At 38.0% G+C, this 12,032-nt stretch overlaps 1 long non-coding RNA gene across 1 annotated transcript; it reads left to right on the top strand.

The window, feature by feature from the left end:
* Positions 1–56: 56 nt before the first annotated feature.
* LOC116653753 lies at positions 57–11,824 on the top strand. Its single transcript, XR_004308151.1, has 2 exons — positions 57–2,390; positions 3,434–11,824. It is a non-coding gene; the product is annotated as an uncharacterized LOC116653753 (long non-coding RNA).
* Positions 11,825–12,032: the final 208 nt, after the last annotated feature.

Below are 12,032 nucleotides of genomic sequence, written 5' to 3'. Positions count from 1 at the left end.
CTAACAAAAAATGAAGGAGAAAAAAGGTGATCTGAGAACGAATGGCATTTTAATAACATAATAACGCTAAACAACAACAAGAGAGTTTCAACAAAGAGAATACCAAGTCCCCAATCTCACCGATGGAGCTGTGGAAGGCAGGAAGCTCTGACTACGTCGTCTCTTCGCAGGGAGCCAGGCCAGCAACCCCGTCCCCTTCCTCACTTCCCTTCTGGTGCCCCTACCCACATGCCCATTTGAGGCAGTCCACAGAAAAAAAACTTGTCCCCTTTACTCCCATTATTAGCATGGTGTTCTGATGTGGAATACCAACACCAACCAAATTGCAAAACCATAACAGTCATTTTGCTGTGGTGTCCCAGCTGCAATATTTAGCCCATAAACCAGTCTCTGGAGTTCTCAGGCTGTCCCAGCAGGAATGAAGGTCAAAACCTCAGCTATGCCTGATCCTCTCTGTGTTTTCCGGGACTTTTCAACTTCCACTCTACTTTTTTTATTTCTTCTTTTTCCTTTTCCTTTGCCCAAGCTTGTCAAATAAATTGCATCTGTTTTTTTGGCCATTACAGTTTATGGTTTCTAGGAAAGAGAAAGACTCTGTCCGTTTACAATAAATACCAGAGAACCAGGAATATATTAAAGGAAAGACTGATGCTATGAGGGGGGAAAATACTTTTCTATTCTACATTTGCACCAAATTATAGCTGAACTATCTTTGAAGAACCTCAGGGATGAAGTTGTGCGGCTTGTGGTTTTTCTTGAGGGTGTCTGGAGTGTGACGAGCATCAGTGAAAGCAGCAGTGGCTTCTCCCAGCAGCTGCAATTGCTTGGGGTTCTGTAGGACATAAGGAAGCCATTTGAGGACAGAACAAATGACATTTTGTTTCCTTTCCCGCTCCAGGAGTGGGCTGATAGTTTCATTTTGTTTCTTACCCTATGGGGTCTTTGCCTCAACTGCTGATAAACGTAGTCATTGTTATTAAGACTGATGGTGTAATCTTAGCCTGGTGGTGGATGATTCTTTTTCTACCTGCTGGTAGCAAATAATGTCATCTATTTTTGCCTTCAGGAAAAAGAAAAAAAACCCTCCGTTTGATTTATGTGCTACAAATGCACTAATAAATTACAATTAAGTGGTAGAAGAGGCCTTCTGTGTCATCTTTGGTTTCCTGCTGCTGTTCTGTAAAGATATTTTCTGGTCCCTCTGTGCATATGCCAGCTACACTGAGAATAGAATCAATGGCAGCACCTGAACATCGTTTGTTTTATTTCTTCAGAATTATGTTTGTTTCAGAGGATCGGGGAGAGGAAGATAAATAGAGAAGAATCACCTTTACCCCACAAGCAGTCATTTTGATAAAGGTATAATTAAATTAAGTGTGCCAGAAAGGATCATCATAAATAGATTCTCTCAATAGATTTATTATGCTGTCAGTGTTGGTAATACAAGTGTTTATTAAAAAACGATCATTTAAAACGTCAAGAAAACAGTAGCTGGTTCTCTATCTTTCTGAGGTAAACAGATAATTCTATCCTGGGCCTTTATTGCCAATATTTCTATATGTTCCCAGCTAATAAAAACCATTAATAATAACGTTTCCCAATCTTGTCTATTTTCATCTTATTTTTTTCTCTCATCTAAATGATTTGTCATAAATTCCTCTAGGTCATGGATGAAGAACATTGCTTAGGGCTAAGCAGACCTTTCAGTCTCTTCTTAGTGACTGCAAATTACAGCAAGTTGAATGGAATTGAGTCCTGGGCCTGAAGATCCCTGTTCTGTTTCTACTTAAAGCTTGTCCAGATGCTCTTCCTTCTGTTGCACATTTGCAGCTGCACTGGGATTATTTCAGTGTTGGAGCTGTTTCCAGAGAACACGTGGAATGTGTTCAGCCAGAATATTGTACCACTTAAGAAAGGGATGAAGATTCTCTCTTGTATTTAAAGCAAAGATAGAGATGGATCTGAAACTTAAGATTTATTTTGTGTTTAGTAGTGCTATATTTGTGGGGAATTTTCCAGCAAAAAGGCAGCTACCTCACCTATCTGGCTCCTAAAGGACAGGGGAACGTTTGTTGGATGTTGCAACATGTATTAAGAGATGGGGTGTGATGATATTCAGTTGGGCAATTTGTGTGACTCACTTGATGACCAAATTCCATTACAAGGCCTGTAGAGAAGCCCATATAAAGTGTATTATGAATTCAAGCAACTTAATAACATAACTTTCGTTTTGTTGTGGACTCGTAACACTAGATTACAGTTTGGCAGGACAGTTTGCCACAGCGTTATCTTGGAGCTGCAGGAGGTATAAACTGATATTTTGGGGCTCAACATCTCTTCAAGAAGACATCTCTGAACTTGTGAAGAGGCTTCGCCCTTGCATTTACCACGTGGGTACCTTCTGCACTCCTTTTATACACAGGAAGGCAAGGAATTCCCCCTTATGTCTGTGTTTCCCCTGAGGTCTCTCAGCAGTTAGAGATGGAGGTATTAACAGCAACACAAATGTAATATGGAAAGCACTTTCCAACAGTCTGTAACTTAAATATACTATAAATTCATTCCGAAAGAATGAGGAAATTTGCCTTAACTTTATTCTGAAGAAAAATGAGCTATTTCTCATCTGCAGGAAGACTGAGCTCTTAAAATCTAGAAATCAACTGAGCAATTAGAAAAATACTGGAATTCTGCAGGCAGAATGATTCACTGTGATCTTCGTTTTACTTTGTCATAAATCCTACAACAAAACATAATTTAGTCTTGAGAGCAGCAGGCCCAATGTCTTTGCTGAGTCCTGGAGTTCAGAGTGCACAGCATGCTGAATCACATTTTATGCTCCTAATGCACTGCTCAGACGGGTAACGTCTCAGCATTTGATTTAAGCATCTTATCATCTTGTGAGCAGAATTTATTTAAAATTTAATGCAGCAGTCCATGCTATTTTCTCAACTGCAAATAAGTGATCTCTACTTTGGTCTCCACAGAGACTTAGAGAAGATATAGAGGAATGCTGCACAACTGGAATGTTTACTTCCCTGCAGCTTCAGTATGCGGCCCACTGGCACAAAAAGGCAAATAAGCATAATCTCCTTTCCCAAAGCTTTCCCAGCATCACCTCTTTTCATAGTGTCTGGCCTATCAATATGTTTCAGATAAGCTCATTTGCTTCTGTAGTCAACATGCTTTGCAAGTGTGCAATAGATGTATTGTTTGCTCACAGAATTTTGGCTGTGTATAGAGGGGTTTGATGAGTAGCAAATTTGACAAGGAAGAGGTAAGAATTGATTTAATATCCTAAACAATATCATTCCTAGTCATGAGTATTATATATTTTGTTTATATTCAAGAAGGAGTGTTTTTTTTAATAATTGATAGATACTGTGACATCGGTGTTTTTAAAACTAGCATACATACATATTTTGCTATTTTGCAGCTGTCAGGAGACTACTTCAGCACTGTGCCAACGAGCAGATCCATGAGCATAATGCAGCCACTTCTGATCCCCAAACTAAGTGAGACTTCGGTTCACAGCACCACCTCCTGCAGCTTCACAGGATTGGTATCAGCAGGGAGAAAAAACAGCCTCAAAGATCAGCGGAAAGCTCTAGCCCACCCTGGCCAGGTTTCCAGCCCTGGTGGTATGAAGGTAATAGCTTGGAATGTGCTTTACACATTCATCAGATGTCTAGACGAGAAACCTCTCACACCAATTAAACACTCTGGCTCAGGTAATTTCTGATCTGCAAGTTACTGGAGGTTTGGAAAGTACACCAGATCAGTCTCACTGCACACTTACCTGCTCTTACCATCTTCCATAGCTATTAACCATCTTACTTTCACAGTTAGTTAAGAGACTTTCTAAGTACCTTTTTTGTTGTTTTGTACCTTAAAAGAGTGGGATTTTTATGGGGATCCTTAATGAGATTATAGTGTGATTTTACGTTTTAATGGTAGAACCTTATTTTGCTCATTTTTTATCATTTGATGTTTCACAGATTGTCACCAAAGATGAAAAAAGCCCAGATGTTCTGGACTGAAACAAAAGGAGTCTCACTCAGCTCATAGGCAGCAGCACAGGCAGGGAGGATGTAGCAGCTGTTATTCAGTTTGTAAGCCAGAATTTTCAAAAAATCCAGGCCTAGGTACACTTATTTCCAAGTTTCAAATGTTCGAACGCTTCCAGGCGTCCCAAGAAACCCATCTGAGCTGTGATTGCTGCATAACTTCTAAGCAAATTCTACAATAACATAATATTCAAATCTGTAAATGCTATTAGAGTTAACTGAATCATCTGGGTGATTGTCAGAAAAGAAGGAAGAGCATCAGTTGCTTTCTGTTGCCCAAGAGAGTTCATTTTTGAGAACAGACTTGAGGACAGTATACTAACAAACAAATGCAACTATAAAATAGTGTGCAGTGAGTCTTTGATTTACATAGCAGAAGTTGGAAGTACTTAATCATTTCATGATGTCGTATGGTATAAAATATCCCATTGGCCACCTTAAGTCAGCTGTCCTAACTGTCCCCTCCCAGCTCCTTGTGCCCTTTGCTGTGAATAGCCTTGGCTCTGCACAATGCTGCTTAGCTGCAACTATAAACGTTGGTGTGCCATCAACATTTTCTTTCTACTAGAAGCAGAGCTGAGCATCATAACAGACCCTCTGAAGAAAACAATACCATCCCAGCTGGAACTAAGATATGAAAAACTGAGAACATGACTTCAGTTGGATGTTTCCAGCTCAAGCTGTAGAGGCCAAAATTTGTTCATACTTGTGCTTTCCATTGGTCTTGATGTGGTTGCATGTACATAATGAACAGCAAAATGTAGCCCGCTGACTTAACTTTGGCCATTTACATGCTTTAATCTTTATGCTCTAGTATTCATATTGCTTAAGAAAAGAGGAGGATCTAAGTGTTTTGTTAGTATTAAACTGGCTTATGCTGACTAGTTCTAATTACATTATTTCTAGTTGCCAAGTAGAGAAAAGATTCAGATCTTCTGAATACCACAAAATCAGTAGCTATTAAGCTGTTTTATCAGTCATACAGATTTTGGTTTGCATGTCTGACAGTTTTTCTGTCATTTCTGTCCGCAGTAGCAATACACAAGCATTCTGTATAATGAACCCTCAAACTAATTACTTTTCAGAAATGTTTGATTTTTTTCATGCATAGAAAGACCTGTGGTATGCAGAATACCATTCTTTGTGGGTTTTGACTATACTGTGCCAGGATTCCCGGTGTTAAGAAATACAATTAGACAAAGTCTGCATGGATGGACAGATTACAGACAGATATATGTGTGTAGATAGATGTGCGTGTCCTCAGAAAGAAATCCCAGATGGAAAAAAATTGGCATATCTGAGCAAATCAAGATGTATGGTAGCTTTAAATCAACTTTGCTTTATAGTGGAGATATTGCCTAAGACTTTAAGAGTGCCTGCAGTAACAGTGCAAGCTGAGAACCAAGTGTTTGGCAGGGGTTCCAGAGTAGGAACTATGACAAGCTGAGGAGAACTTTCTGAAAGCTGATTCCATATTAGATTGTTTAAATGCAAAATCTGTAGATTTCATACTCTAGGTACTTTAACTTATTTGTTTGTGCTTAAGTCTTGCCAACCAAAGCATAATCTGAAAGAGAATTTTGGTTTCTGAATTCTCATTATATTTTCAAGCTTTTCTTGGCAACCTTGGAGGCCAGGAGGGTCCAACGTCTGCTTTTTTATTTACTTTTTCTAATTAAGGCTCAGATAACACACTCAAACTCTTAACTCTAGAGGCTGGAGCTTTATTAAAACAAACAAAGAAAGCAAAATTGGAAAACAGTGAATTTTTGTAGCTGTTAAGATAAACTTGTTTTCTCAAGCATGCCAAATTTGAAAAGAATAAGTAGAAAGGTAGAAAATGAGTAAAGAGCATCTTCCAAGAAGGTTGGCCCTATTTGTCTAAAAGTGGGACAAGGAAAACTTTTATCTCACTTAACTTTTACTTTTGGGTGGCATTTGAACAGGGTTTGTGTGTTTGGCAGCTCATCTGTTGAGCCATCTGTTTCGTATTATGCATGTTCAGAAGGCACTTTGCATCCAGGGATACAGTTCCCCAGAACACAGGAGATGTGAGTTGGATTTGCAGTCTAGCTCTCTGTAAACATGGATATGCAATCATATATGCAAATAAATTCTGTTCATTTTGGAGAAATCGAAGCATTCACACAGATGGAGAAACCTGATAAAGGATTTAAGTGGAGAGCCTGTGCCTGTGCTCAAGCAGTGCAGAATGAGAGGAAACCACCTAGCATCCCCAGGTAGGAAGTTTCTCTTCTACATTGAAAACTTCTTGATAGACTAAGAGCTGACATAGTAACCAGTTTTACAGCCCATTTAAACGGTGTCTTAAGGTGATTATAGGGTAGAGATTTGGTTCACTACATTCATGAATCGTCCCAGCACAGTACTAGGCATGAATTGGACGGTCAATCAGAAAGTTATAACCAACTCTTTGAGAGCCTGCGTGCAAGTACATCTTGGCCAGGAAGGAGGATCTGATCCATAAATGGTACATTATTTAATGGTACATTAGGTAAATTTTATATTATTTATGGCATACTAGTGGCACTTAACTTTCTCATATGCTAGCTGTTTTGAACATACTTCCTTTATTCAGAATATACTGCTCGTGCCACCCCTCCCTATTCCTTCCTTTCTCCAGAATGCTGACTCATTTCCTTTTACTCTTTCAGCCAGCTTGCAGTTTTAGCCATTTCCTTGTCCATGTAGCAGTGAAACACAATACTTCCCCACCAGCAGCACTGGGCAACTCTGATGCATCAACAGCAATATTGACCATGGTCTTTTCACAGAGTACACTAAAAGTATGGACTTGAGCAACATGCAGGAGAAGAAAATTTTGCTCATGTGGTGCAATGGTGGGAGTAGTGGTAAATCTAGAACAAGCCAGCAGACTTAAGGGAAAAGCTTCATTTCCTCATAATTATCTTCCTAGAGTATTTTGTTTCCTTTCTATCGATCTTCATATTAGCCAAAGGCACAGAATGTTTGCATTGTCAGCAAAGCCTGAGTCTTCTGGTGATGAGGATCACACTTAGGTGATATTGTTCACAATCAATTGGCCACATGGTGGATCTATTGCATTGTTTGGGCAGATCTTTCGCAATGTGATGTGCATAAAGATCTCATTATGACATCAAATTCAGTGAGGTGCTAGGAAGTATTTATTTCTGCTATAAGTAGCATATGTTATTATTGCATGTGCACAATTTACACATCTACAGATTTAGTGGTTTTACTTTGTTGTGATATATTTCATCTGTTCATCTTATCATAGATCTTGATAGTTCATTGCTTACTCAAGCTGTATTACTGTTTAAGTTGGTCTCCAGAACAGTACAGGAATCGATGAACATTATTTCAGCAATGTTACAAAATGGTGATACCTAAACCAAATGAGTTCAATTAAAATTTTGCCAGCTAGGATCTTGTTAGTAGAATAAATGCTTTTCTTATATGAACAACTTGTCAAATTACTGCAAAGCTATGAGAGTAGGGGACAAAATTGTAGGCATTTAGAAATGTCAGATATATAATAATGATAAGGAAGAGAGAAACAAAATGAGACATTCTCTGCTGTTTTTAGAACCTGCCAAGAGTGCGGCTGCAATATTTTGGGAAGAGGAATCTTTTAGACTAAAGCCATCTGGCTGGCTTTCATCTGTGCCAGTTGTTATACTGGCCAAGTGCCCTGTCCTGCCTCCAAAACGTTTCTTGAAGAAGAAATTTGATTAAGAAACACAGTAACTCCCTGTTACCTGACTGGAAATGTATCAGTTAAGTGACTTGGAAACCCAAGCAAGCAATCCAAGCTTTGGTGTGCCTGTCAGAGCCCTTGTTCAAAAGCTTCATCTATGTTCTGAAGCACTTTTTGGATACTCTTCCCTTGTCAAGCCTCACTTGGAAGCAAGAAAGGCTGGCTGTACAATCTGCTCCAATTTGCTGTCCAATGCGCATGACAAATACAGTTTAAAACAAAATAGGTCATTTGTCTCATTCTTTTAATTACCAACTACTTCTGAGATACTGTGCGCACTGATTTTGTTTCCTGTTCCTTACTTTTCCAAAAGCCAGCCATCTATCACACCAAGGCTTTTCAAGGCCTATGTCTGTGTGACAGGACTGGCAACTCAGTTCACCTGTTGATGTCACAATCCCACACTGGAGATATCTGTATGCTTTTAATTTGTGATTGTAGCAATTCAATATGCTGTAAAATGGATTTGAAATTATCAGAATTAGATACTGTATTGGCTTTTCTTAATGAGTAGGATATGAATATTTTGTGATGCCATCCAAGCCTTTGATGAGCTTTTTAAATTTAAGGTTAACAGTCATCTTGTGTACCTAAGAATCACAACTACAAAAACAAGGGGACTTGAAAAGCAAGAATTAGCATCAGACACTTGTAAATACAGCGATGTAGATTTTCTTGACTTTGATTTCTTGATCTCTGCCAGGCGCTGGTATTGTTTGCATTTTGGGGCCAATGTTTGTGTCACCTGGCTCATAGATCTGTTTTGTAGACCTGCGTAGGAGACTCACAGCTCATTTCTAGCCTTGGATTTACTCCTCGTTTAAGAGAATTGGAGATAAATGCAGCAACTCATATATTCATTTCACAGTTAATTAAATAGGTCTACTGTTGATTTCCAAGCATTTTTTCTTCCGCCCACCTGCATGCATATAACTGACCATCATCTAGAACTATCAGAAGAAAAGAAGACAGAAGCTCATTCAATCATTTTACACAAATACTTCTGTAAGTAAATTCCCTGGGGTAAACTTGATTTGAACAGGAACTAATTATATCTCTTCAGTAAACAGGAAGAGACTGACAATCAAGGATGTTTCAGCTCTGGAACTGGAATGCCTTTGAATCCTGGAGATTTTTTTTAGGAAGAGCACATCCCCTTTTCCTGCAAAGCTTATGTAGTTATTTGGTCTTATCTAGTTTACAAGGCTTCATCCTCTGTTTGATCCCGAGGACCTTCTTATTTTCTTCTCTTACACCTCCGCATTCTTTGTGTAGTTTTCCTACCTCGTATCTGTTTGTTCTGTGAGCAATCTGGGGGTTTTTCCTTTTAAAGGAGGACCAATCTGTCATATTTATACAAATTAAACTGATTTAGGAATCTGAAAATCTGGTTTGAGACTTTAACATCATCAATAATTTTATAGATAGATCTGTTATACAAATGTATATATAAACACTGATATGTTCTTTAATTACTTATTAGCTTTTGTGCATCTCATTTAAATAAATATTGCCAGTAACAGAAGGATTTCACTCAGATTGTCTTTCAAATTCTGGAAAGCTTTTAAAAGGACAGAATATTTTTAAATGCAATTTTATTTGTAAACCAAGCATCTTTCATCAAAAAGCTGTTGTGAGACCTCTGAAATCCACAACGTAGTTTTCTCAATCATGGTAATTACTGCACTGGAAATATTTTCCACAGCTGCTTTAAGTGCTACTAAAGCTCAGTTAGAAACAGTTTTTAATGGGTGATTTCCAAACCTTTATAATTACTTCTATTGCAATGCAAGAGGTGAATCTGCTTCAATTTTCTTACTACAAACAACATAAAAGAAGCGTAAGGTCACAGTTATGCAAGTCTGTGTCAGCTGGTGGAGTTCAAACTTCACTCGTTCTCTTACATCTGATCCCTCACATGCGCACCTTAAATAGTTCCACTAAGGCTGAATCATTGCTGCATTAGTTTTGCAACTCAATCTCAAAGCAAAACAGAAAACAAATGAGTCATTAAAGGAATAATTTGGTCATCTCTAATGGCATTTTGTATTTCAATTGCATGTTTGTGCAACCTGACAAGAACAAATACTAAATTTAGAGCTTCTCACTGCACCCATACTTTGCATGAAAGAGGTAATACTCAGACTTTGATAATTATTGTATGTTTAAAATATTTTTCACTGAAGAGCATATTTTAGGTGCTATCTCATCAGCTGTGTTGCAGTGCTAGGGTTCACAACACCAGACTGATTTAGAAGAATGGAAAAGGAAAGGTGATGTGTTTTAATTACATGTCAGTAGTTCAAGAAAACAAGAGAGGTTTTAAGGCAGCATTCCTCACTCTTACATGGTGACACCAGCGGGATTATTTGTTTTGTACTTAGAGGAACACTTTGTCTGCCAGTGTTGTGCAATTTTTGGCCAAGGAGCAGAACATATTTCTCTCCCTGCTACAGTGCATTAAATCAAAAATAATCCCACAAGGTGGGGGTTTCTCATTTATAGACATACAGCAGGAGTGATTCTGAGCAGGGGGAGAGCAGCAAGAAGAAATTCCTACTGAATCACACCAAATTCCTTCCGTCTGCAGAAGGGACTGCATTATACTGTCTGATAGCCTTCACAAAGTGCAGCCTGCAGTCTCTCTTACAGCATATATGCCTGGTACCAATGGAGGCAAGTAACGCTTTGCTTTTTTTGTTCACTATTGTCAATAATTTATGATCTCCTCCATAGTAACAAAGGCATTGAAACACATTTTAATTAGCACAGTTTCAAATGTAGCTTAATCATGGTTAGCTAACGCATTTAAATCAGCCTTGTCTGCTGAGGGCAAAATCATTAAAACCTTTTCAAATGCCATTGATTTTCCATTGTTGTTATGGCTTTTGACCCATCTTCTCACCATCCCTTTGGCAGTCATGGTACCATAGCCCACCTGACAGCTGTTCTGTCACCAGTGGTCTCATCATTGTAGTTCATGTACATGGGAGAGGTTATTGATGAAACCAAGTGGAACATGACTAAAATGTCGGAAAGATTGTTACTAATGTAAAATTAAATACGTGTCTGTTGTGTTGAGTAAGGATGAATTTAAATGTGTGTTTTGTTTTTTTAGTGTTTGAATCAGTGCTTAGCTTGAAGAGTTGCAGGTAATAGGAGAGTGATTTGGGAAAGTTAATTTTGTTTTTGTCTTATGGCCAATATTATTGCATCATTGCCATTTTACTTCCATTATTTCCAAACCACGTTGATATTCTCTTAGGGTTCTAATTAAGAATAGAAGAAAATGAAGGAAAACTGAGATGAAACTAAGAATTTGGAAAAAGAAACAGAAATAATGAAAAAAGAGAAGGTCAGGATATACAGTAATACCCTCAAAATGGCATAATGCCATAAATAGTCATGAGTTTGTCTTAGATAAACAATTCCAGGAGAAGAAAAACAATTTTAGGGTTCAACAATGCATTCGCTTACCTAATTGCTTAATGTATCCCATAATTCTGAAACAAACTGAGAATCTTTCTGATGGGCAGAGTGGATTTGTTTTGTGTTAGGGATATGCTGGGAGTTCAGTGTGTAGATGTTTAAAATATATTCATTTTAAAACACAGCAGACCTGTAATTGTATTGGAAAGGCAAATATTGCATTCCCTGGACTTAAAGTATAGGCAACACGCCTCAGGAAAAACAGAACAAAGGATAAGCTTTTTTGCTTGCTGCTTTGTAAGGATATTAGTTTTCAATCTTCACTATTGTTGAATATACGACACACATTACAATATTGATGCGTTTAATTTATAATGAAGACTGTTGCCATTGCATCAGTGGTAATGCTTGTTCTATTTCTGTCCAATAATATATTAAGCTTTACAAGGAATGGCTGCATCTTCAACTGTTAAACCTGTGGCCTTAATTAATTAATTAATGCCTTTGAAGATTTTTCTGGTTTCCAAGCATGATCTTGAGCTAAAAATTAAATGCCTTGTGAAAAATGTTATTCTGCTGTGTCATCCATCCACTGTATTACAGATCAAGTTCATATTTTTAAGAAATAACTACATTTTATCTAATTCTTTTGCAGCTTGAGGTGCTGCCCCATGATATTGGCCTATACAAATTAGAGAAAATATGCTCACAGCCTTAAAAATGTCTAGTCTCTTAATAAGAATTCTAAATATCACAATTCAGAAATGGTTTTGCTTTTT

The sequence above is a fragment of the Coturnix japonica genome, chromosome 8 (genome assembly GCF_001577835.2).
Source record: "Coturnix japonica isolate 7356 chromosome 8, Coturnix japonica 2.1, whole genome shotgun sequence".
Lineage (NCBI taxonomy): Eukaryota > Metazoa > Chordata > Aves > Galliformes > Phasianidae > Coturnix > Coturnix japonica.
Note: the sequence above shows the minus strand (reverse complement) of the source record. Positions and strands in the feature narration are given on the sequence as shown.